The 24,978-nt window shown below is 47.0% G+C and overlaps 1 protein-coding gene across 7 annotated transcripts in view; it reads left to right on the plus strand.

The window, feature by feature from the left end:
- The first annotated feature begins 2,896 nt into the window (after positions 1 to 2,896).
- Positions 2,897 to 24,978, plus strand: part of LOC1270481 (uncharacterized) — a 36,188-nt gene continuing 14,106 nt past the window's right edge. For 2 of the 7 annotated variants that reach the window (XM_061643730.1, XM_061643693.1), the window contains exons 1-2: positions 2,897 to 3,078; positions 4,346 to 4,942. The gene's annotated coding sequence lies outside the window, so the exon portion shown is untranslated. The other 5 variants (XM_061643694.1, XM_061643702.1, XM_061643723.1 and 2 more) reach the window with 5 other exon arrangements.

Genomic DNA, 24,978 nt, shown 5'->3' on the forward strand with positions numbered 1-24,978 from the left:
AAACGTAAGATTTCGATTAGAATTTCTTTCCCAACATTTTTGTTTCCTGTACTCCTTTTTCGTATTGCCACAAGTTCTCTGTATGGAGGATCTTCGGAGACTTATCTTGCTTAATCACGCGTTGCAGCCGTTAGCCTCTCGACAGGGTCCTTGGGTAACGGCGTCGTGTACGGCTACTTGGAAGGATTCCGGAGCCGAAGTTGAAATTGAATATTCATCCCGGGCGAGATAACGAGTGCCGCTGTACAACGCGACCACTCAGCGATGCGTGCCCGGAATCCTGCCGGAAGTGAGGGTTATGTCATCACGTACCGGTGATCTGCTTGCAGTGAACGGAAACTCGGTGCGGAGCGGGTGCGACACGCTTTCGGATGCGGCTAGAATTTATGAAACTTGCCCCGTTCTGTTGTTCGCTCTCTTCTGGCCCACACCATTCGCCTACGACAGGTAAAGCGCACAGGTAAAGCACACTCAATGCTATTGCCTTTTCTCGCCGTACAAAGGGACCCGTGTGTGTGTGTGTGTGTGTGTGTGTGTTTGTGTGTGTCCTGCTGGCCCTCCCGGTCGCCGGGTCGACGGCCGATGATGTAATTAATATCCGTCCCGACGGTCTGGAGAACGGAGAAAGACAGAAGCCACCCCGAGACTGATCTTTTGGATGGGGTTTGGGGAAAAGAAAAAGCAAGAGAGAGAGAGAGAGAGAGAGAGAGAGAGAGAGAGAGAGAGAGAGAGACTTGTGGAAAACTGAAGGAACATTTGGCTTCCCGATTTGGTGTCTGCTCGCATGGCATCTTAGCGTCGGGGGACGGGATGGACATTAGCATAGGAAAGCTTTACGATACGGTGATGATGTGATGCTGCTGTACCACACACGAAAAGGGATAAAAACAAAATAAAACAAAAAGTTCAGGATAAACTTACTCACAGAGCAATCGAACGGTTCACGGGGGTACTGGTGCTCGATTGTTTATTCCTTCCGTTGTTTGCCGTGAGGCTTAGGTACATTTCCGAGATCCGACGTACAATGGCGTGCGGGTTTTGTTTGTTATGCTAAAGTATTGACCGGTCAGCTTTTGTCCAGCCGTTACTTACAAAACCCCTTTTCCTTAGTTCGAAAGGGCCGCCGGTTAAACGTAAAGAGCCAAGGTTGATTATTGCCAATCTTGTATTTGGATGCGTAGCGGAACTTGGGGCAAGTGTGCCACCTTAAGCATTTCAAGTTATAACTCACTAAAACGTGTTTTTCGAAAGCCGATTTCAATCTCATAACCATTTTACATCTATTTCCTCACTTATAAATGAGTTTCGCTTGAAAAACGTGCAAACAAAATTGTTTTTGAAGCGTTTTAAAAAGGGTCCAAAAAGACGTTGTTTTTTGGGCTATGGGGCAAGAGTGCCACTCGTATGGGGCAAGACGGCCGACCTGGTTAAAATAACCGTATTTCTTAGATAATTGGAAATTATTACGTTTGTACCACAAGTGTAAGTATTCCTACATGTATTTAGTCAACAATGAACCCTTTTTGACCACCAACTGTACCACAATATGGTATTTTTACTGTTCTGTTTTTCTGGCGTGGAATCCGCTCACAATAGCGCACCATTCCGCAGCACGCTACAACAATGTTTACATTTTTGACAGCTCTCGCCTATGAAAGATGGTGGCACACTTGCCCCAAACAGAGATGGCACACTTGCCCCAAAAGTTGTAACTTTTTTGAAATTGAATTTTTCAGTGACAAAAAGAAAGTTTTTTTCAACTAACCCCACAAAAAATTTCACGTTTTCTCAGCTATACGGTGGTGTAAATATTTTCTCGGTTGATTGTTCGCATGATTTTTGAGAGCTTATTTGGTTGGATTAAAAAATTATAATATTCTGCTCAATTTTGAAACTCAACATAAATCAGTTCAAAACAATGGGAACTTTCGATTAGTCTATATGAAATTCGGCTCAGTATACCTAGTCATTGGAAAAGAACCAACTGTATACACAATTGATCATTAAACTAAAGTTTTTAAGGAAAAATGCTAGGTGGCACTCTTGCCCCGTATGGCACACTTGCCCCAAATTCCGCTACCTCCATTGCCTGGGCACAGCAAGTTCGCCGAATACAGTTGAGCTTGCATCATCCCAAAGCAAACACAGCCGTTCCAGAGGTGTCTTAGCAGGCAGGCTAATGTGTCTGGAAGTGCGGTAAATGCTCATTTCCCTGCAAGCCAAAGACGGCAGCCAATCGTGTCAATTGTGGCGCGCTTCGATTGCCCTCAGACGTATTAGATTCGGTCGTGTCGAGACGGCAGTCAGCATCTTCGGACACATTTTTGTCCGTCACCTTGACCCAGGTACGCACTCCCGCCATCGCCCGCAAGGCCTGAAGGATACGCTGCCTGTCGCCTTGCACATCTTACGTTGGCTGTGCCCTTTTCCTTCCTCTCGATCGATTACCCACCGGTTTCGGTGTGACCATTTAAATGGCGCTAAAGGCGCTAGCGAGAACCATCCCCGAGGTGTGTGTGTGTGGTTTCTGCGGGCCCAAAACTTTGCGCCCTTTTACGGCCCTTTTGCATCCTTGTGCTGCCCCTCTGTGTGCGTTCATTTGTGTGCGAGTGAAATGAACGAGAGCTGCAAGCGCACGGGTGAATCACCCGTCCCGTAGGCCCAAGTTTGCGTTTGCGAGAGCGAGCGGCCGAGAGCCCGCAGTCTCTTTCGCTCTTGCATGCTACCCCCGTGCGATCTGCTACGCGCAGCGTATTATTTCTGTCGAAGCGAGATGGCACAGCTGCTGGGTCCTGCGAGTGTGCGCAGGCACGCATCGCCCCAGCTCGAAAGAGCGTCAATGGGAGTGAGCGAGCACTGGAAGATTCATTCTCTCCGGGCGCGCACGGCGAGAGAAAGAATCGGTGTGCGGCTTCAGACGATGCGGCTGTACCGCGGGTTCATCATAACTGCGAAGTCAGTCGTCGAGGCAGCATGCGGCAACGATCTGGTGCATAAACACTAACTCCGTGCAACATTGCGATCGTGTACCGTGTGTGTGTGTTGTGTGATGTCCTTGGCGAAAGTGTATCTCGCAATGTAAGAAAAGAAGCCAAAGTGTGTGTGTGTGTGTCTATATGTGTTTTTGTGGGTGGGTGTTGCAAATAAATTATTAAAAAAAAAAAAACAATAAAAGTACACTTATATCTTCAAAATACGTAGTGTGATTTTTGCACGCTATGTTGACAAGTTCGTTCGATTCACAGATTCGTTTTGAACCGTAGTGTTTCTTCGTAGTGTTTCGCCCAGCCGGTCCAGAACCTGTGGCTGCGTGTGGTGCCTCAGTGGTAGCTAATTTTTCCACGAATATATTTACACCTGTTTGCGACCATCCACAAAGGATCACGCTGCTCAATTTCCGCACACTCAACAAACAACTGCCAATCAACCTGGGTGTGCTCTACTCACCATCCACTGCAAACAAGTAGGATGGATGGAATCGAGCGAAGGGGCGACCCCAAAACATCTAGACCGATATTTCCAGGAAAATTCACCAAAAGATTATAGAGTGCGTGGGTGGCGTGGGGGGGGAGGGGTGGGGGGATCTTGCGTGATGTGATCGCTGCATTTTGTCAACCCGGTTTGCTAGAATCGATCTTTTGCAAAAAAAAATCTCCATCCAATGTGTGTGTGTCTTATCTGCAATCAACCGTGCTTTGGGACATCTTCGTGTGGAATTGTTTTCAATTGCAAAGAACATCGCTGATGGAGCTGGTCTTCGAATTTATTAGATTGTGTGCAGAAGCGATTTATTGAGTCATCATGCTACTCCCGGTACAGCGCAAGTGTTAGTCGATGTGAATCGCAGCGAATGGACACTATTATTGCGGTGGTGAAAATTGTGGCACGCGGCGACAAAAACAAAGAAACATGCAAACTAGACTCAACATGATTTAGCCTCCCAGGTACACGTGTGTGAGTATACATGAGAGTGCATCGCAAGTAGCGCTGTCGAAGCGCAATCGTGTACAGATCGCACAGCCGGTCATCACAAGTGAAAAGCGTTGATCATAACAAGACGACTGGGCCCCGGCGTGTCGTCTCGAGTGCGCTCGACCATTAGTGCTGCAGTGAACTTCCAGTGAGGTCGGTTTAGCGCACGTCATCGTAGTGACAAAGAATAGAAGAACATCTTAAGCAAAATCTGGAAGTTCCCAGCGAGCGGGGACAGTTTCCGAACATTCACGGCCGCAGTACCGCACACGCGCGAGGACAATTAAGATTTAGCCAAACAGTTTTTGGTGGAACACAGCACCGAACAGTTTGCAATAAGTGTATTTATTTTTATTTTTTCTCAAATTTCTAGGATATACGGTGATCAAAATCAACTACTTGTGTGTACAGTAATTTAGACTGGTTAAAAAAAAATCCTCCAACGGAAATAGCAAAATATTGTGTACAGTGTGTTGTGTACAGAGGAAAGGGTACAGAGGAAAAAAAAACTCGACCTAATTTAGTGCACATCTGTGAGTGCCCGAAGTGCTTGTGATTATTAGGAGGGTTTTAAAACCCCCTTTTTGCCCGTTATTCGGGCAACCAAACGTTGAAGCTACTCCGCCCGAGACAGCGTCACCTGGTGGCCGGTACGGAAAGCACGGCACCGCTCTGCGCCTGGCGAAGCCGGAGTCGTCCGGTGTGCGGCGGCGGAATTCAACTTTACGAGTGTCTACCGCAGGCAGTGGGGTGCAAAGTATTGCGATCGTTGGAAAGGGCAACCTTCAATCAAACTGAACACGAAAAACAAACGCCCCCGTAAAGGCGTACAGATCAAGAGACTAGCAGCGGTTCTTTCCTGAGGTCCTGCTGAAAGTGTAAATGTGTGCGTGCTTGTTTATGAGTGTGTGGTGTGAGATTGAGTTCTGGAAGAAAGTGGCTGATGTGTGCGGCGTTGCTTAGATAAGAGGTAGGTGCAGAATTATGTATTGTAAGAAAAAAGTCGATGTTGCAGAATATTCCATCGGAATTTGCATTTGGATGTGGTATGATAATTCCGTCCCATTTTTTTAAAGGAAAACAGGAAGCTAGGGTTAGGCTACACTGGGAATCGTGAGCGGTCAGGCAAAGCTTAGTGGGGATGTCGCGGTTTCAGCGATCGATAAGCTCTCTCCCGTGCTGGAGAATAGTTCTCCATCTTGTCGATTACGGGCGCACTCTTGCTGCGGGCTGCTATCAAGATGTTATCAACAAGGGCTTCCACCTTCCCTTGCCTCATCCGTGTGCATCACATTCCTCATCAACTGGGATGGGGAGGGGGCAGTGTATGGAGGTTGGTTTAAAGAATTTTCGAGGCTGAAGAGATTGCAGGCAATTGATAAGCCGGGCTGAGATAAATGCGTGGATTTTGAACGCGGTTTGATATGTTTTTTTTTCTTGTGTTGGTTTGATTTGTCAACACTGTTTTGCTACTTGGAGCTCGACTTTGCGCTCCTGGGTGAGAGCGACCCGTGAGAGTTGTTAGACTTTGTTTTGCCTTGTATGGACATTGGCCTATCTGCTTTCGCTTACTGCCTTGCTTCTTCCCTTGGATCTCGTGCCTAGCCTCGAATGATCCCGGTGTGTGTGGGGATGTGCTCTTTGTTTTGCGGAATATGCGCAGAATGTCCCCGATGTCGTCCTCCTTCTGTAGCCTGCCGTCGTCTGTGTTAGTGTGGCGAGAGAAGAGCTTTGTCATCGTAGAGCTTCGACCTATGGAGGAGTCGAAATCTTCCTTCTCATCTTACCGCATAGCGTACCTTTTCATTGTCCAATCTCCTGGGGGGGCTATTGTCTTTCGCTCTTCGAATTCCCTTTTCATCTCTCCCAGCATTGGATGTGGTGTGAATTGTATCTCTGTCGGTCCCTTTTACTCGCGTCAGGATATCAGGGATCATGAAAGCAATGTGATTGAGCTTCTGGTTTGCTTCACAATCTACGCAATTGGCTCTCCATTTGACTGGTTCAGCAACGTTATAACTAGTTACGCCTTACAGTGGCGCTTAGAAACCTTCCGTTCGATCATGCAAACAATAAGGTTGGTTTTATTGTTAAATTACTACGGCATGTGTTTGAGAAGTACATCAGGGATTAGTTATACCTGTGAGGCATGCTACTCTACTCACTATACATTGTTTATCGCAGTAAAGTTATGTTAAAAGGATTGTTAAACATGTAAGTGCAGGTTTTCTAAGAGAAAATCCTCCAAGATAAGGCGATGCTAAAATTGTAACACGTCCTCTCGGCGGAGTTTTCCTTCTCTTGGTATCTGGGCGAGCACGTAGATCGATATTTCGATGACGACGCAAATCTCGCCTTGCTTCCTGGAAAATAACGTCACCGATGCCGTGGGGGATACGATTGCAGCTGGATGCGATGTAGCCTTGGTTTTTGGCTTCAGTGTGTTTCTGTTTTTGTTTTCTTGGAACATTTGAAGTCGTTTAATGATTGAAGCGTAGCTCGATCGAACGAGGCTCACTGCGGGAAGGGTTGGGAGTGTGGACGCACTGTCTAGATTTCTCTAGCAGCGACCACCAATTTCATTGATCATTCATTGCCAGTGCGTCACGACACACGGCAGGCGAATCGAACAAAACCGCAGCAGCAAATGGCATAATCAAGGTGTCATCTCTATCCCCACTACTCGTATCGCTCTCTCTCTCTCTCTCTCTCTCTCTCTCTCTCTCTCTCTCTCTCTCTCACTATCTCTTTCTACTTATATATCTCTCTCTATCTTCAATGATTGTGCCAGCGTAATAGCTTCTCCATTGCGTTTTGCAGCGAAGGTGGGCGAATTAAACCCAAGCGAAGGATTACCGGTAGTGGTTTTCAATAGTGTACGTTCCACGCATGCAATTATGGTGCGCATGCGCGAGCGAGATGGAGCGGCATGATCTCGCCAGGAACCGCTAAATAGCGCTTAATCAGCGGCCTGTGCAGCGGGATAGAAATGGCCACTGCTGCTGCTGCTGCTGTTGCGCGCAGTGAAAGGGAAGCATTGCTCAGTAGAGGAAGTCAGTGGGGTATACAGTTTAAAGCGATCCAGTCCCCCCTCTTTCCAAGCAAAGCGAACGAAGCTGCCGTTCGTGTATTGGAAATCGAAGCATCTGTGTGTACGCGAGGGAAGCCAGCAATTCATGTACCGGACGGTCACGTTCTTCACGATTGACAACTTTGCGTGACATTTATTTTCCACTGTTCCATTCGCCCCTCTCCCTATCACCCTACCGCTTACAGCTCACCGTCTGGTGTTACCGAACGCTGGTTTCTCCTTCGACATCTTGCTGTCGGACAGAAGTGGGGATGAAAGGTGGAAGGGATTGGGCGGTATGCCCACTTCTCTCGAATGCGAAATGGGAGATGCGACCGCAATTACTGACCGGTGTTTCGTACGTAATCAATGACTGGAGGAAGATGGCGATGAAGATGATGATGATGATGAAGATGATGATGGTGGCAGAAATGGACGGAGGGGTTGTCCAAATCGATCGTTCATCGATCCTCAGGTAAAGGCAAAAGCAAACCGGCAATGAATTTCCAGTACACTTCTACGGGCGTCCTCTTTGAAAATGCGTATGGTGTACTCCGGGGGAAAAGTTATACTGATTGCTTGGGGAATCGTTTTGACAGCTGTCAGCACATCCAGGGCAGTTGGCATTACAGACAATGGTAACAATTACATGCTTTCTCCCGGTACGCTATGTGGTTGGGCTGTCTGCTGACAGCTGTCAAAATTTTTTTTACTCTCTAGTAGCTTGCTAGCATGTATATTGTTTTTCTATATTTATATTTTGTAGATAGTTCAACTGTAAAAGCTATACGTATACTAATGAATGCTAAATGTGTTCATAAGTTTTGAATCATCACTGCAGAGGCTAATATTTGCTCCCCTATGTACCTTTGGCTCCGTGGCTCATCCCTTGATTTTTCTCGTTTTTGCCCTCTTCAATTTGTATTGGACACGCTCTTGCATTTTTATTGCGCGTTGAATGTTTTTCCTCCCTTAATCACGCTGGAACTCACCAAAGATTGATAATTATTCTCCAGCCGATTCGTGACACACCCTCAAGAGTCTGTTCTGAGATCCTCGGAATGATGGTGATGTGGATCGACCACATTGGAGATATGTATGTCGGGGCCAGAATAGAAGCATTCTGTGGCTTCTGATTTCGCGCGTACGTCAACCCCTCGGACCACGGCTCGCACGTTGTCTTTTTGTCCGTCTTACGTTTTCCTTTTTGTATGCATGCCTTGATGGATGGTCTTCTCGCTTTAGTTCATCCTTTTTTCTCAGTTCCATCTCACCTCCAATACACGACCCAAACAGGTACGGCAATGGCCGCTGTGAACAAAACGGCGCGATCGTTGATTTGTCTCGATTTGCACACCTCTGCGATACAGCGCGTTAGTGTGTCGCTCGTCATGTCATTCCCACCGCCGTAACAGACAGTATTTGCAGGATGGGGAAAGGGTGGAAGATCTTTTAAGCCAGGTTCCATCCTACCCTACCTCCGAAAGGCGCGAAAACGATAAAACAAATCGAAAAGTGCCCCGCGACACAGGCACTCGTGGCTGCTCCATTGCACTGCCCAATACAGCAAGGCCTCGGTAATGTCTGAAGTCTAGTCGTTTTATGTGTCTCTGCATACTAAGATCCATTTTCTCCTCTTCACACACATGCACATAGTGTGTGCGGGGCGTTGGGGCGTGTTGAAAGCTTACCAATTGATTTCCGGGAGTTTGGCCATATTCCCGGAGTAAGGGAAGACAATCCGTATTGCGCGCGCGGATCTCGCGTTACATCCGCGACGGCCCTATTCTCCTGCTCGTCTTGTTGGGTAGGGAGGAGGTATAGGGAGGTGCTCTCGCTGTGTGGCAAAATGAATTTAATGGATAAACTCATCCATCGTGCTCTTGACGAGTTTGCCTCATTGCCTGTGTTTCCAGAATCACTCTGCAAATAATTTAACATACGAACCGCGGGGTTATGTTGTGTCCAAGTAGCCCTATTCTCCATTATGCTTTCGGATTGCGGAAAGACGATGGTAGGGTACAGTACAAATACACATCACATTCGGTCACGTTTCTTCATTCACATTAAGCTCACGAGCTTAAAATATGTATTTCAAAGTGCTTGTACTACGTTCGACTTACTCACAGTTATTTTTGCTCCGAGGATGTAAGGAACATTGAATCGGAAGCAAATGGGTTAATTTTGGTGGATATCTTGTTTATTTTTTTCTTAATTTTGCGAGAGTGGACTTTTTCCTCAACTACTTAACTGATGGTCGCCATCCTTTAGGAGAAACGAACCTTAGAAATTAACAATTCGCCCGTTATGCAAAATTGAATTGTTTCTTAAAAGCGTCTCCAGAAAAACTGCGCTTAGTTATTTTTTTGCCAAACAACTGGCAAAGCTTGATGGGTGGGGGGAGCTATCCGAACATTACCTTCTTGTTATTCATTGGTATGCGTGTGCATGTACGGCATACCAGTCGGCGAATACATCTGGGGCCTTCTCGGCTCTTCGCTGTATCTCTAGCTTCATGCCCGGGCATCTACCCAAGAGATGTGTTTCCTGTTCGGCTCACCTTGAGATGTATCTTCTCGTATCGTTGAGGGTAGCTGCCGTTAACGAACCAGCGAGAAAAGCCTAACTGACAAAGCAAGCCCGAACCCCCTTTGTATGTGAGTGTGTCTGTAAGTGTTGTGCTCCGTTCGGCACAACGGCTGCTCCCGCGATGCGTAAAGCGGGTGATTAATAATAATGAAGGAAATTTATTTTATTTTGCTGTTCTCCCCAGCGTGGAGATGGGACGTCCTCTGAACGAGAAGACGCTGGGCGCGACCCTCGCTGAATGTGTCGTTTCGAACATTGCGTTTTTCCTGTGCCCTTTTCCATATGTTCCATGTGCAAAAACGGAGCAAAGATATGTGCCTGCAGGTACTAGATCGATTCAGAAAAAGCCTGTCTGAAAATGGAAAATAAAGGTTAGGCAGTTCGGTCAATTCGAATAACGTGCTCCAAGCTACAAAATCTACAGTGCTCCTCTACACGCTTGCTAAATGACGCTCTGATCTCTCACCATCTTACGTTGAATTTTGTGGCTTCGAAATTCTACCAGAGAATACAAAAAAGAAACTTAAAAACGGTTGCAATAAAAAAAAAACACGCACACACAATGGTTTTGATGATGGTAGCCGCGTTCTCTGTGGCCATCTGCTCATTGGGTCTCCAGTTTATCGTGTCTGCTCGATCACCTGCATCCCATTTCCTCTTGCCTGTTCGGCAAGATACGGAGAGACAGAACAGAACATCTCTTCTTCATCCCGTACCCCAAAGAAAAGGGGGGCCATGGTTCAGTGGTTTCGCGCAGTGCCATCAACTTCTTCCCCGAGCGAAAAAAGGGCTGCGCGCTCTCTTGGGAAGCCTGTTTGTGTCGGGAATCTTGTTCGCTAGGAGAGGATTGGACGAGGCGGGGCTGTGGGAGGCAAGGATGCTTTCATGTGGTAGTTTTCAAAAGAAGCTTGCGCGTACTGAACGGTTAAGTGAATGATGATGGTAAGCAAGCGACGAACGTACGAGTGAAATTGAGGGTGCTCAGTGTTGCTGTCCGCCGCGGTGGGGATGATGTTGGCGTATTATGGCTTTTGCATTACTGCCAAAGCCTTATCCCTCTCCCACTCTTTCTCTCTCTCTCTCTCTCTCTCTCTCTCTCTTTCTCTCTCTCTCTCTCTCCATCGTTCCTTTGTGGGGCCATGGAGCTCTATCGAGCCACCCTTTCGCTTTGTTTTGCTGTAAAATGCGCTGTAAATGGGCATTCAGGTGGAAAACAAACCAGCAGCGCGCACTGTCTCAGCCGCGTATACGCCAAGGGAAATGCTGATGCACATTTTCCACATTCCACAGAGGAAATTGGTGTGGAAAAGCGAGAATGAAACTGAAACTGCAAGTGCTGTCCTGGAGGGAGCGGGGGAAAAGACTAGATGAAAATGAAAATAATTGTGCGAATGAAAATGAAATTTTTGTGAGAAAAAGAAAAAGGAGAATGGGATGAAAAGCGAAAAGAAAGAAGCAACGTAAGATTTTGCGTTAAGGGCAGGGCATGGAAATGGCCTTGAAATACGAAAAAATGCAACATTTTAATAAAATTTGACATGTTTTGTTGTAAAAAAGAAAACATTACATGTTTTGACAAATACACTTACCATTTCAAGAGGTCGATGATCTGATTCTCTTAACAATAGTGGTCTGCTTTTATTTATTTTTTTCCTTCCTTTCCGGGATTCTCATCACGTACACACCTACCATTAGTTTTACTACGGATCTCGTTTTCCGATTCTCGTCTTGCTCACAAAGGTTGGTAAATTTTGGATCGATTTGCCGTTCGGGCACATGCTTGTTAGGCTCACTGCGCGTTCGTCGGCGGTCTTGTCGAGAGCTCCCTTTTCCCTTTCTCTTCCCTCCGTGTAGCACTTACGGACTCTACTGCTAGTAACTTGATGTGTCCCGTGGTTTTCGGTTAGGCTTTTCTTCTCCTTTCACAGGAAGATGGCGTCCATAAGAGACAGCAGCAGCAGCAGCCTCTTCGGTTGACTGAGTTTCCCGTTTGCGTATTCTTCACGTGGTGGGGCTCTCGGTCTCGGTAGGTGCCTTTGCGCGTGCGCACGCGCTCTCTACCCTTGGAAGAGGGTTTGGGATGGGAATCGCGAGAAGAAGTTTTTGATCACATCACACAAACTTACACACATACATGGTTTCTCTCTTTCCCTCTGTTGTGTTCATCTCGGGCAAGCTTTCGAGAATCATACACACAGAGACGACGATGATGATGTTGATGCGCGTCCCAAACAATGATCAGGATAGTATCCGTTGCTGGTGTACAAAGTGTACAAGAGATGAAGGTTGCTTCGTTCTTCCACCCTTTCTTGGATCATGATATAGATGTTTTCTTTGTTGATTGAGAAGAACAGCGAGGAAGAAGCAATTGGCAAGACATGGCATGAAGACACCAGTATTCTTGCAGATGTAGACGGGATGTGAATGTGATTGTAGCCAGTTTCAAGATGGCTGCGCTGAATAGAGGAGACGCAGCACTGAGAGACGCATCGGTGTGTAATCATTGCTTTCTGGAGATCAGACAATAATCTCGTTGCTGATTGCTCCGTTGCGCTTAGAGGGGAGGAGGGACGCGCGCAAAAACAACACGCTGAGACACACCGGGAAGATCGTTTGGAGCGATTCTTCTGATCTTTCATTCCGCTGTGCCCAGGAAAGGAGGAGACGAAAATGTTAAGAAAAAACAGTGTAGAAGAAAAGAAGAGGCGACACGGTTGGCTGCTGACTTTGGTTCGGGAAATTAACGCAATGCAAGAGGTTGGGGAATCTTCCAGGCCTCAAGGAGTTCACCTCGGCAGCTCTTCAGTGGAGATGGAAGGTTACAGGTGCGTGTTGCGCAGGCATGGGGAGGCAACGGGTAAAGCGAATTGATCTGCTGCTAGGTAGGCTGGGTTCGCTGAAGCTACATCAATTTCGCTCTGCCCATCTTCTTTGTTCGTTAAAATTTTATGCTTCTCTCCTTACGGTGTGTGTGGCGTCATTCTAGCTCTTTTGAGGGCTCCGTTCAGGTTCAGCTGCTGCTGTTTCTTCAGCAAGGGAAGATGATTGTTCCCTCCAATTTGTTGTACTGGTTCCACCAGAAGATGAAGGTTTTCCCGCCTCTTCAGTATGTGTGCGCGTGTGTGAGTCTGTTGTGCAGCAAGAGTAACTTCATCACTTTCGTGAGGAACCTATTGAACGAATTAATTCACGTTTCGATATGAAGAATTCTTGTTCTGGCGCATTTTTGGGGAGCTCAAGAGTGCATCAAAACTCAGGGACGTGAGTGTGTGTACACGCGCACAGACTCACACACCTGTCATCCGTCCTCCGGGCTGCTTTGCAACCCCGGTTTATGATGGTGGCCGTAAGCGATGAACAATAGTGGCACGCTGGAAGACGACGCCGTACGGGCGTTAAGCATCGTCACACACAACAAATGGGACAGGTGCAACATTTTATATATTCCTTTTTTCTGTTAGTCAATTCGCCAATATCGGACACACAAAGTCGGACAATAGTGAATGATGAAATGTTCCAAAATGGAGTATCTTCACTTAAGATAATAAAAATGTCGGGATGGAATCAATGAGTGTGAACCTTGGGAGAGTGTAGATATTTTCGGGACAGATGTCCCACGACAGCAGACATTTGAGAAACTCGTGTAAGCAAGATTAGCAGCAGGTTCTAGACAATGGACTGCTCCAATAACTCCATATTGCTAAGATTGCTTGAAAGGAGATTTTCATGATGACCTAATGTATCATCCACAATGTTTCCACATGTGTCCATATAACTTTTGTTCTGTATAAGTGGTCGGTATGTGTGTGGGGGGACGTACTGATGACAAAGCAAAGACACACAACGAACAAAAAAGTAACAGCAGAATCAAATGACGGTAACGTTAGTACCGAAACGTGCTGTCATCATCATGTGTGTGTTGCTTGGCCTGCGAGTACTCACTCCCGCGGTTTGTTCGTGCTGATGACAATGGAGGAGCGACTTCCACCTCGCGCCCCCTCCCGTTTTCCACCGCACGGGGATAACACATCCGCACAAATCCTCTTACTTTCCACATTGCCTCCCTTATTTCTTTTCTTTTACGGGGAAGGGGGTTCATCATTTCGCGCATCGTTACCCTGCCAGCACCTCCAGCTCTTCTCCGGCTGGTGTGGGCTGGGCCGTGGAGGCGACGATGTTGATGTGATAATGCTTTTGACGCATTTTGTGTGTTAGGTGGGTGATTTCCATATCAAGGGAAGGTGTTGCAGACAGAAGTAGGGAGGAGGCAGCGGGTGTCATTTAACGGCTGCTGGATATGTGCTAATGCGCGACGAAACCCATCAGTCCCCCCCCCCTTCCCCTCCTGGAGGACGCCTGTGTCATCTTCGGTAGTCAGGTATTGGAGGAATAGTTCACTCATAAACCATGCCAAGCTGGGCAGACTATTTTAGGACAGAACAGAAACAAACTACTCATTCGCCATTTTGGTTTCAACTTCCCTCCGCACGTGGGTGGTTTTTATTTCAACCCAGCCAGGGCAAATCAGGACGCAGTTGGTACGGCTTCCCTCTTCCAATTTGCTCTGCGGTCTCTGTGCATCCCTCTGTGTGTGTGTGTGTCTTTGTGTGTGTGTGTCTCCCAGATGGGAACTGAAAGCCATACAAAAGAGGCTGAAATGTGCGCTCCCCTTGCATGTTGTATATGCTCTAGAAGAGAGAGAGAGAAAGAGAGAGATTGTGACAGAGAAAGAGAAATATATAGAGAAAGAGAGAGAGAGAGAGAGAGAGAGAGAGAGAGAGAGAAAGAGAGAGGTGCAAGAGAATATCATCCGACAGGCCACCTAGGAGTTGCCGATCGATTTTAGTTGCTTCTATCCCGCACACAACCCGAGGACGTAACACGTGTGTGTGTGTGTGTGTGTGTGTGTGTGTGTGTGTGTGTACACCCACCAGCTTTTTGTACACACGAGAACGATCCGGTGAGAGTTGAAAAGATGAAGCTACATATTCTCTTTTCCTCCCGGGTGTGGGATGGGTTGTGCGCCTTGCATTACACCCCAATCCTGCTGTCCCGACCACCCTGTTATTCACAATCGATAAAGTGTAAAGCATGTGTGATGACACCAGCAGCAACAGCAGCACCAGCAGCAATGAGCGACTGTGATTGGCTTTCTTCGAGCGCACCAATCTCAGCCAATCGTCAGGATCGTCTCTAGTTTCGGCGAGGGGTGCCGAAGCGAGATGAGACAACAAAAAAGATGGCCGCCAGGCCCAGAGATGATGATGGCGGACGATGCGCAAAGAGCATCTCCCTCCTTGCGTTATGCTTATTGGAAAACCCTGCGCAATCCATTCCAATGATTTAATGTGTTTCATTTCCTGTGTTTTTTTTAAATGTTTGTGTGTACGTGTGTGTATGCTCTTTGGGAAAAAGAATGATCAAATTTGTGTGTTTTTTTGCGTTCCTTTTCGTTTGCCATTCCCTTTGTTGTTTCCTTTGCATCTTCGTTTTGGCGGAGCTCTGCTTGGGCGCGCTCTTTCTAGCGATTTTTCTATCGCTCTGTCTCTCTCTTTCTCTACCTCGCTCCTTCTCTATTCTCTTCGGCTACTGCCAAGGGATGGCTGTGGATGGTGACTGTGTTATCGATCCAAACTTCTGTGCTTGATGGTGATGCTTTGTGTGCAAGGCCTGTTCTTTTCAGAGTTGCTTCTAGCACCCTCTCACTCCCCTCGCAAACACATACACAGCGAGCTGCACACCCGGTGGAAGGCCGTTGCGAAAAAAACAGCCCCCCCCCCTCTATTTTTTTTTTGTTGTTGTGCTGCTCTGCTGCTGCTGGAGCCTAGCGAGAAACGGCGGAATGATGATGCGCTCTTTTGCTGTTGCTGCTGGTCCCTCTTCACATTGACCTGCGCACACGGAGCCTATTTCGGAGCCTTTTTTCAGCAGCAGCACCTATCACCACCGCGCTGCTCGTGCGATGGCGGGATGGGAAGATATAACTGCAGGAGCAGAAGCAGCGCCCGCTGTCTGGAGGGTAAATGGAAGAGGCATTATACCTTAATCTATGTGGTGCGCACTCCTCGGTGGCCACTCGGTTCTCCTGATCCGTGTATTGGCTGCTTGCTGTAACAGTGTGTGTGTGTGTGTGTGTGTGTGTGTGTGTGTGTGTGTGTGTGTGTGTGTGTGTGTGTGTGTGTGTGTGTGTGTGTGTGTGTGTGTGTGTGTGTGTGTGTGTGTGTGTGTGTGTGTGTGTGTGTGTGTGTGTGTGTGTGTGTGTGTGTGTGTGTGTGTGTGTGTGTGTGTGTGTGTGTGTGTGTGTGTGTGTGTGTGTGTGTGTGTGTGTGTGTGTGTGTGTGTGTGTGTGTGTGTGTGTGTGTGTGTGTGTGTGTGTGTGTGTGTTTGTACTATAGGGGCCGTGCTTCGAGAAGATGGCACGCATTTCAACTCAATTTCGTGATTTCATTAGCTTAAAAGCCGCTTATCGGGCGACAGGCAACCGATATGCTCCTCCAGCTCTTTCAAACAGAGGCATAAAAGGCAGGCGCACAATTGATGAACAGAGGAAGATGGTATGAAATTATGTTTCTTTAGCAGTTTTTAGTTAAAAGAATTTAATTTCCCAGTCGTTAATTTCTATGCTCAAACCATTTCAATCAACTTTCCTAATGCTCTTATCTAGGCAATAATGTATTTCTTTAAGGCATATACAAGTTTGCTATATCGCACCAAACGTTGACTTTAATGTGATACAATTATCCCTGAAATCTGGAAAACCCTACCGATGTGGAGTTGGATGCTATAACCTGCTGCTAATAATGCTATGTTCGCAAAACAAACTCCCAACCTTCTCCTGTAGTAGTTGGGACCACTACCCATCACCTCGCTCCAACATCAACACAATGGTGCGCATCTCCAAGGATTCCGGACCGTCTACGGACGGTTAGAAGGCATCGGAAATGTTTCGGGCGGAGGTTTTAGAAGATTCAGTGGCCAAGAGGGTGGCAGAGACACTTACCCCATTATTGGATGCGAATGGAGTAAAAAGAAGGAGGAAGTATACGAATCGTTCGTACGAGCGACTGAGACAGGACGCCTGTGTGTTTATGTATATGTATGGTATACGGATATAAATTTTACGCGTCGATGGAGGAAATTCTTCACATTTCTTAGGCAATATTTCTTGCCCCCCTTTCCTCCCACAGCATATGCCTTTTTGTTTTTCGTGGAAGGGACTGACATTGCGGCCATAAGAAAAGCTATGAGCTAACGAGAGGGAAAGAAGCGCGTACTAGCGACACATAAACGCGTACAAGAGAGAGAAAGAGAGTGAGAGAGAACCAGAGCACTTTCACGTTCTTCTTCCCTGTACAATTCCAGTGCTCCTTCATCCTTTTGCCTGTTTAGTTTTCCGATGTGTTGAGGTTCCTTCATCCTGCCGCAGCCATTATTTGTGAACGCCTGATGTTCGCTGCCACGGTAACGGCTCGGAAGTTGAGTATAGGTGTCTCCCATAACTATTTCTCTCTCTCTCTCTCTCTCTCCTCTCTCTCTCTATCTCTCCTCTCTCTCTAAATTTTTATCTCTCTCTTTCTCTCGTATTACCTTTTTACCCTAAAATAAACGCTACCAACCCACGCGTTAGGTCAAGTTCGTTCGTTGGAATCGATTGAGCTCTCTTCGGGCTTTGGCTTTTTCATCTGAACTTTCCATACCCATTGAGCTCGGGACGTGTTTCCCTCCCCTCACCCTTCTACGCATACCATAGATGTATATGAACAGCTTTATGTGTCTTGCGGGGCTGTTTTGGAATGGGAATGGTGATCCTGAATGTGGGGAGGAAGATTATGGTGCAGCTTTTATGTGTGTAACACGAAAGGAAGCAGTTTATGTTGATCCGGGGAAGGGGAGTGGGAGCGAAACGTGTTGGTGGATTTCCGGTGGTGTGGGTCGTTTTTTAAGCAGAAATACACACTCACACGCGCAACTCACGTTTGAGGGAAAATCCCATTGTGCACAGAGACAGCATGTTTAGCGTATTGCGAAGGGTACATTCTCGGAGGCGTACGAGATTCGATGGGAAGAAGATTGTACAGGGGAATATAACCCATGACTCACCCCCACATACAGCACACACACACACCAACAGGATTGCAAACGGTATGGTTTATTTGTGTGAGTAACTGGAGTGGTGGATTGGATGAATTTTAGATGGAAAACGGAAGTGGAAGAGCAGCAGAGCAATATACAGGATACACAGCGACCCTACGAAATGGGGTTGGCTGGCTTTGAACACCATCTTTTCGAGCTGTTATTGCTAAAAAGGGAGTTTTGGCTCTATACAAGTGTCGTGTGGTCTCATCTGCGCTAACACAATATCGTATCCCCGTGATAGCGAAAGAACAGTACCGAGATGCAACCCTCCGCGCGAGGGTTTCAGAAGGGAGAACTCTAAAGATAGTAGTGGCTGAAACAGAGGGTCGCAATAGAAGATGGTGGCATCGCCAAACAGAGAATCGTTGAATATTCCTCCCCCTCGTGTCGTGCATTATGTGTTGGCGTTGCGTGTGGCGCCATCTTGTTTTTGTGGACTTCCTCCAGTCAAGTACACCTGCCTGGCACCTATTCCACCCTGAGCAGTGAGCGCTCCTTCGCATCTCCAGAACTACGGAGATAACGAACCCCGACCGAGCAGTAATGGGGTGGACGAAGGACACACGACCGGAAATGAATGCTTTCCCGCTCACACTAATGTGTAATTTGTCAAGCAGTGTTGCCGCGGAGCACAGTGCAGAGGGGATGAAGACCCCACACCCTTGTGTAGTTTGCGTCGCTTTATTCTTTTGTCCTCCGCTCCCCATGGAAGTAATTTCTCGGGAAATCTCACCCATAGGGATTTACTGCTGCACGACGACAAAACAAACACACACCAGAAACACAAAAATGCTAGCATGCATTCCTGACATCCCCCTCCCCATGCCCATTTACACACACATATCGATCGGACTCTTGGAAAATAAAGGGGGAACCAGGTAGTGGGCGCAGAAATCCTGCCAGACGAGGAGTGCTGTTCGTTTCCCTTATACAACAAGATTTCGTAATGTTCTCTTGGTTCGTAGTGGATCTCGGTCGTTGCTCATCTGGTCCCTGGACTAGGAGAGGAAAGGTTTTGGTATATAATTTTAGGAAGCAAATGACGTAATATGTCTTCCTTATGGGACCGAGTAAATAATGCGAAAAGCCAGGCGACAGATGTATAAGGTAGCAGAGGGAAAGAGAAGTGAATTACGGCGAATAGGAGATGTTGAAGAATTGTTACGACAAGCAGTCCCGAAAGACCTGTCCTAAGCTCTTGATTCCCTCAAATAACGTCTGCAATATTGGAGATTTTGAAAAAAATGAGCTTGAGCTTCTGCACCTCTTGAAGTATATCAGTTTCTACAATATTTGGAGCATAAAAAGGCACCAGTACTTTGAGTACTTTTTTTCAAACGATCTCCATGCTATTCAACGCCCAAATTGAGATAGTGCAGTCTAAGATATCTGACTGTGCCGTGTGCGAAGAGCTCCATGATATATTGTATGTGAGTGGTTTTTTTGTCTTAAGCTTCTCTATATTTTCTCGCCGGAGGCATTAGCTTTTACTTACTCTGCAGCGGTGACAATATACCGAGGCATCTAAAATCAATATTATCAGTGTCACAGTAGTGCCTCTTGTATGAGTCTTTGCGGTATACGTTCATCTTGTCTGTCCATGAGAAGACACTTTTGTGAAGAGGCAGCAGGAAGTGGTGGACGAACTAATCGCATAATTTGATTAGGGCGCTCTGCACCAATCGCCCAGCGGAGAAGCAGGACGGTTATGGTGTCTTCTCTCGGGCGTGGGTGACTGCATATAGTCTAGGTGCCTATAATTGTGTTTTGCTGTCATGCTTAGCTTCAAACGCAGGATATTGAAGAAGATGGCGACTGCACGAGCTTTAGTATTGGATGTTTCATCGACCCTCTCTCTACCTTTCTCTTTTTGACAGTTTTTAGAAGACAATCACCATCTTCTGTTGAAGTGGATCGATACAGTCAATTAATGGTATGTGATGGTATCGGTGTTTAAGCTCTCGAGGTCACTGTCGCTACACAATGTTTGCAATGTAACTCACAGGAATGGAGAGCTCTAAAAGCGAGAATAATATATATTAATGTAAAACAGAAGTCACGCTTATTCGATCGGTTAGGTAAAAGGCGTTGGTCTGCGCTGTGTGCGACGCAAGGTGCGGTCAAGGTTGTAAATGATTTCAGATGCTCAATCACCTTCAGAGTCTATGTTTTTTTTTGCTATGAGAATGGAGTGGAGCAAAAAAGGTGGATGTTACGAGGGTCAGTCGATAATAAAATATGAACACCTCTCAAATTCTACCTCGTCTTTCGCTATTGATACATGATGAAATCTTGAACAAGAAATATACGAACTAAAATTGTCATGTCAAACGGTAAATACACTAGCAAACAAGCTAGAAACGATACTTTCCCAAGGGCGAGAAAAGGGACAGCCAAATGCGCGAAGAGGAAATGGGCTAGTGAAGAAACGCGAGGAAACCCAGGTGACCGAGAGGATACAGGGGGAGCAAAAATCCGCCATTTGCCAAGAGCGGAGAGATATGCGTTCTGTTTTGCGCAGGACTTTTGAACCGTTGCGAAATGGCAACCACCATCATACCAAAGCGAGTGGAGAGTTGCGGATTGTAGGAGCGGTGGCGCTCCATACCCCACTCGGGCAAATCAAACGAGAAAAAAAACACGAGGGGGGAAATGTTAATGTTCATTTGGGTCGGTTGATGTTATTTTTTTGTGCGCCAGGTGGTATTGGTACGGGAGGAGATTTGTCTTCGATTGCCGTTCTAAAAATGGAAGGGACTTTGCTGCTGCTCTGACGCTGCCAGGAGCGTTCGAAATTTATAAAAAAGAGTGTGGACGAGCTCCTACTTCATTTTTTCCACACTTTGTCTGTAGAATTAGAGCAAGCGGAGGGAGTGCCCATGCAATATAACCAATTATCTGAAGCCTTCAAACAAGCAAAACTGTTTGTAAAGTTAACTGTTATACTCCGATAAAGAAGATCATCACCATGTCCTCGATCAAAAATATATTAACGCTTGCTACGCCGTGATGAAGATCAAGCAAAAAGCGAGAATGATAATATAGAGGCCTACCTTGATATGTGTACACCTTTATATACGTGCCTTTCCCATCCTCTCGTGATCATCATTAACGACTTCTCATTGCTTTATCGTGGCCACTCCAACCTCCTGCTTCTCCAATGACCTTAGACATCGGCCTGTGTACGTATGTAATGGCGTATATGTTCCGCCTTTCGAAGGAAGCAATCGTGGGGCAGTAATCGCGAAAGGAAGGAAGTACGAAAGGCATATAACAGCAAAACAAGAGGGGCTTCTCTCTCTCTCTCTCTCTCTCTCTCTCTCTCTCTTTCTCTCTATCTCTCTCTCTCTCTATCTCTGTCTTCCTCTCTTTATCTCTCGTCGATGTGTGACGGACAAACTTCTTGGGGGCGATCAATGAAGGAAATAACGATGGACGTGTGTGTGTATGTTTTTTTTCACTATCAGTATTCTTCAAGGCCTCCTCTCGAGTCGATCTCTCGACTGCGTTATGATGACTCATTGTATAGATAGAGCTGACTTTAGTTATTGAATGTAGGCTTCTCTAGAATGGGTTTATTTTTCTTCTGGGGGGTTTGATCAGAATGCCAATTCTGATCTCATCAGCTATCACTACAACGCGTGTGTGGTTGTAGTGTATTGGAGCCGCGTTGTCTTTTAGGACACATTCGCCTTGGACGACTTCTCCTGCTGATGAAGACAATCAGAGTCAATCAAACACGGCCAAATATACCGATAAACCGCCTGCAACTAAAAAGAGAAGAAACACAGCCCCCAATAAAGGTAAACTATATCTGTGGCGCGTACCCTTCTGCCTTCACCTGGCCGTTGGAGAAGACTACACGCCCTTAGCACATCAAGGGATTTTCGGTTTTCTGTGGTGGACCTGGCCTGTTTCCGTGGCAACCAATCAATAAGATTTTGCCTCGTCGTGGTGTGTACCCTCTGGCAAAACAAGAAGCAAAAGCTCCAACTGCTCTCTCTCGGCTAAGGCGCGCATACATGTAGCGTGCAGGAGAAAAGGTGAGGCACGACAACAGCTAACAGTAGAAGGAACGGACCATCAAGCGAAACGGAACGATACAGGAGAAGCAGAAAGGGATCTAAAAGAAGCGAAGCAGGCAGGCAGAAACCACCCCCGACGGTTGCCCTCTCCTGTAGTTGTTCCAATCGAATCCTGCTTCCTTTCAATCTGTTGTCATTCTGCTGCTGGCGTCGCTGTGTTGCCTTCCTCTTGTCTCTGTGCTCGTTGCCTCTGCCCGGTTTATTGCCTTCCCAACCCTTTCCAAGCGATTGTTTAAAAATGGAAAATAACCGACCGAATTCGTCGCTGCGCTCCCCCCTCAATGCCCCTTCCCCGCAACCCCTCCATTTGACGGCACCAGCAGCAGCAGCGCGTCCTTCTTTCGTGTTCGTGATGTGTCGTGTTCGTTACGGTTGGGTAATTTTATTCCTCTTCCTTGGATAGCAGCAGCAGCAGCAGCAGCAGCAGCTCCACCACACTCTCCCCACCAGCCACTCACACTCGACTCAGGCTTGTCACGCTGTCTCTTTCTATGCTTCTCTCTCTCTTTCTTTCTCTCTCTCTCTCTCTCTCTCTATCTCTTTCTTTCTCTTTCTGTCGCAGTTTCTGTTTGCCCTGCCTCACCTTTCAGGTTTTCGCTCTATATCCTCATCTGTGTTAGATCAACTCTCACACGGGATATCTAAAAAAACCGTTGAGACCATGGAGGATCTCTCCATCTCTGTCTCTCCCCATTAGCCATGTTTGTGTGTGGGGGTATGTGTGTATGTGTGTGTTCTTACGACTTCAGGGTGTACCAGGCTAAACCCGATGGCAGATAACAAAGCGTGGGGCATGGTGGCAAACGAAGGAGTAGCAGAACGGATACCAAGCTGCGTCTTGCTCTGTTTTTCATTCTCCAATCTCCAGCATGATACGTTTGCGCAAGACCAGGGAAAAGGGATGCTTGTGTCGTAGTCCGCACTCCATCCACCCTCTAATCCACCCTGCCATCCACTCTGTGTAAATAATCTCTCGCACAACTCCCTGACAGCAACTCCTTTTCGTTACCTGAGTCACTTTCCGCGCCATATTGTTGTATTGTGGGCTTTTGATGATTGATTATGGCGTACGTGTATATATATATATATATATGTCTGTGTATGTGTTTATGGGGTGGGAGGGTGTTCGTTTCCGTAGCAGCGTGCTATGCTACTATTCCTTTGCTGTAGGGGATGATGTATGGATAAATGGGCTTGAGGAGGCGTACGGTGGCACACTGTGCTGGGTGGAAAAGAATGTACAAATAAAGCGGGAGAATATATCACAAAGGGAAAGGGATCTGACGGTGCGTACAATCATGTCATCTCGAACGAGCGAATCCAGCTCTTCGTTTTGGGATTGGATGGGATTGTCTTGCGATGCGCGCAGACACCACGCAGCGACCAGCAGCGGCAGAAGCTCCGACAGCAGCCAATCATGTGTGACCGAGCCTACGAAAGAGAAAGAGAGAACAGAGATCAACCAGACAGCAGGGACGCAGACACAAGCTATGGAACAGAGCTAGCAGGAGGCAGCGCAAAAGAGCCTTATTGGTTGAGCGTGTATGATGGGGAGCGACGCTGTGAGGACATCTCTTTGGTGTGCGCCAGCTGCCGCTGCTGCAGCTAACCGTACAAAGGGAGAGATTGTGCTTGCGGGGGTGATTTTTTTTCAGATAGATCCCGAAGCGAGAATACTCACAGTCTTCAAAAGGAGATAGCCTATAAAGGCTAGGGCGTGCATGAGCAGCTTGCTCGGGCTTCAACAAACCAAACCCTGGGAGAGAGCCATCGCTGCTTGTTACGTATCGAATCTACCCCGCAAAATGCGAAGGGGGTGTGAGATGTGAAAATGGATGGCGAGCGCAGTTGAACTCTCTCTCTCTCTCTCTCTCTCTCTCTCTCTCTCTCTCTCTCTCTCTCTGTATTTATCTCTCTTTCCTCCATGCGAGAAAGGCTACTGTTGCTGCTGCCGTGCTCTAGGATACAAGATCACGCTCCTCTTGTAGTTGCTCTGCGCTCTCACGTGCGCTCTCCGGTGCGCTCAGCTCCTATTTATCGTCCGGGTCTTAGCAGCTTCGGCTGCTTTCGACCTCGGTTCAGTCTGGGATGCGAGCTTCAGGTGAAAAGAACGTACGCGCGTGTGTGTGTGTGCGCACGGTGTGTGTGTGTACGGCCGGAACGTTCCGCGCAGCAGCTCTAGAGCAAACAGGAGGGGCTCACCTACCCGCTCACAGTGACGGGACAGAGAGTGGCACGATCCTGGCACCTGGGACAGAACTATCGCGTATGGGGTACTTGGTGAAGCTTCCCGTTGATTGCAACTCCTCTGTGTACTGAAACTCCTTGCTACTAGTGAGTTGTTTGCTGTGAATAGTGTCATAATTTGATGTGAATAGTGTGGGAAAGGTGTGATTCTGTTCATTGAAGTATACCTGGAGCGTGATATTTGTCAAACCCTGTGACTCCTGTTTGAGGAGACTACTCAGCCTGAAGTACGTAGTCCTAAAGATCATTTTAGATATATTCATGTTCTCATTCTTCGTATGCCTTGATGAGTGTATTCGTTAGTTTCAGTCATATAGTGTTTAGTGTTGAAGGAATCACTATTCTCACTCGCGCTGTGTGTGAAGCCTTACAAATATGTGCCATGTGTCAAGCTGTGTAGAGATGCAGGAGTATTTATTTATTGATTTATTTGATAATTTTTTTCAACTCTAGTAATATCCAATATAGAATATTTCCTTCTGCACATTACTCGTTAGTGTTTGTCACAAGAGGTGGGATTCAATTTTATGTGTATCTTTGTGTGAAGGGACCAAGGTGTAGAATGGTACCAATATCCCAATGACCGTTTAGGGTTTGAAAGAAACTTAACTAAAATCCTTGCTGTATGTTCGTCATCCCCCGGGTGTGATGGCTCTTCAATCAATACGCATCTACACGCATACACTACGTACGTAGTATTACTATTCCCCGTTGTGGAGGATGGTGAATGACTACAATCAACTACATGGGAGAAACCCCCACCCTGTTCCATCTGTAACGAATTCAGTGTAACGTACGTATGTGCGCGCAGTGCTCGGGACGGTCGTCCTCTGCAAGGCTTCCCCCCACTTCGACCCCCCCCCCCCCCCCCCCCCCCTT

This window comes from Anopheles gambiae, chromosome X (assembly GCF_943734735.2).
Source record: "Anopheles gambiae chromosome X, idAnoGambNW_F1_1, whole genome shotgun sequence".
In the NCBI taxonomy this organism is placed as follows: domain Eukaryota; kingdom Metazoa; phylum Arthropoda; class Insecta; order Diptera; family Culicidae; genus Anopheles; species Anopheles gambiae.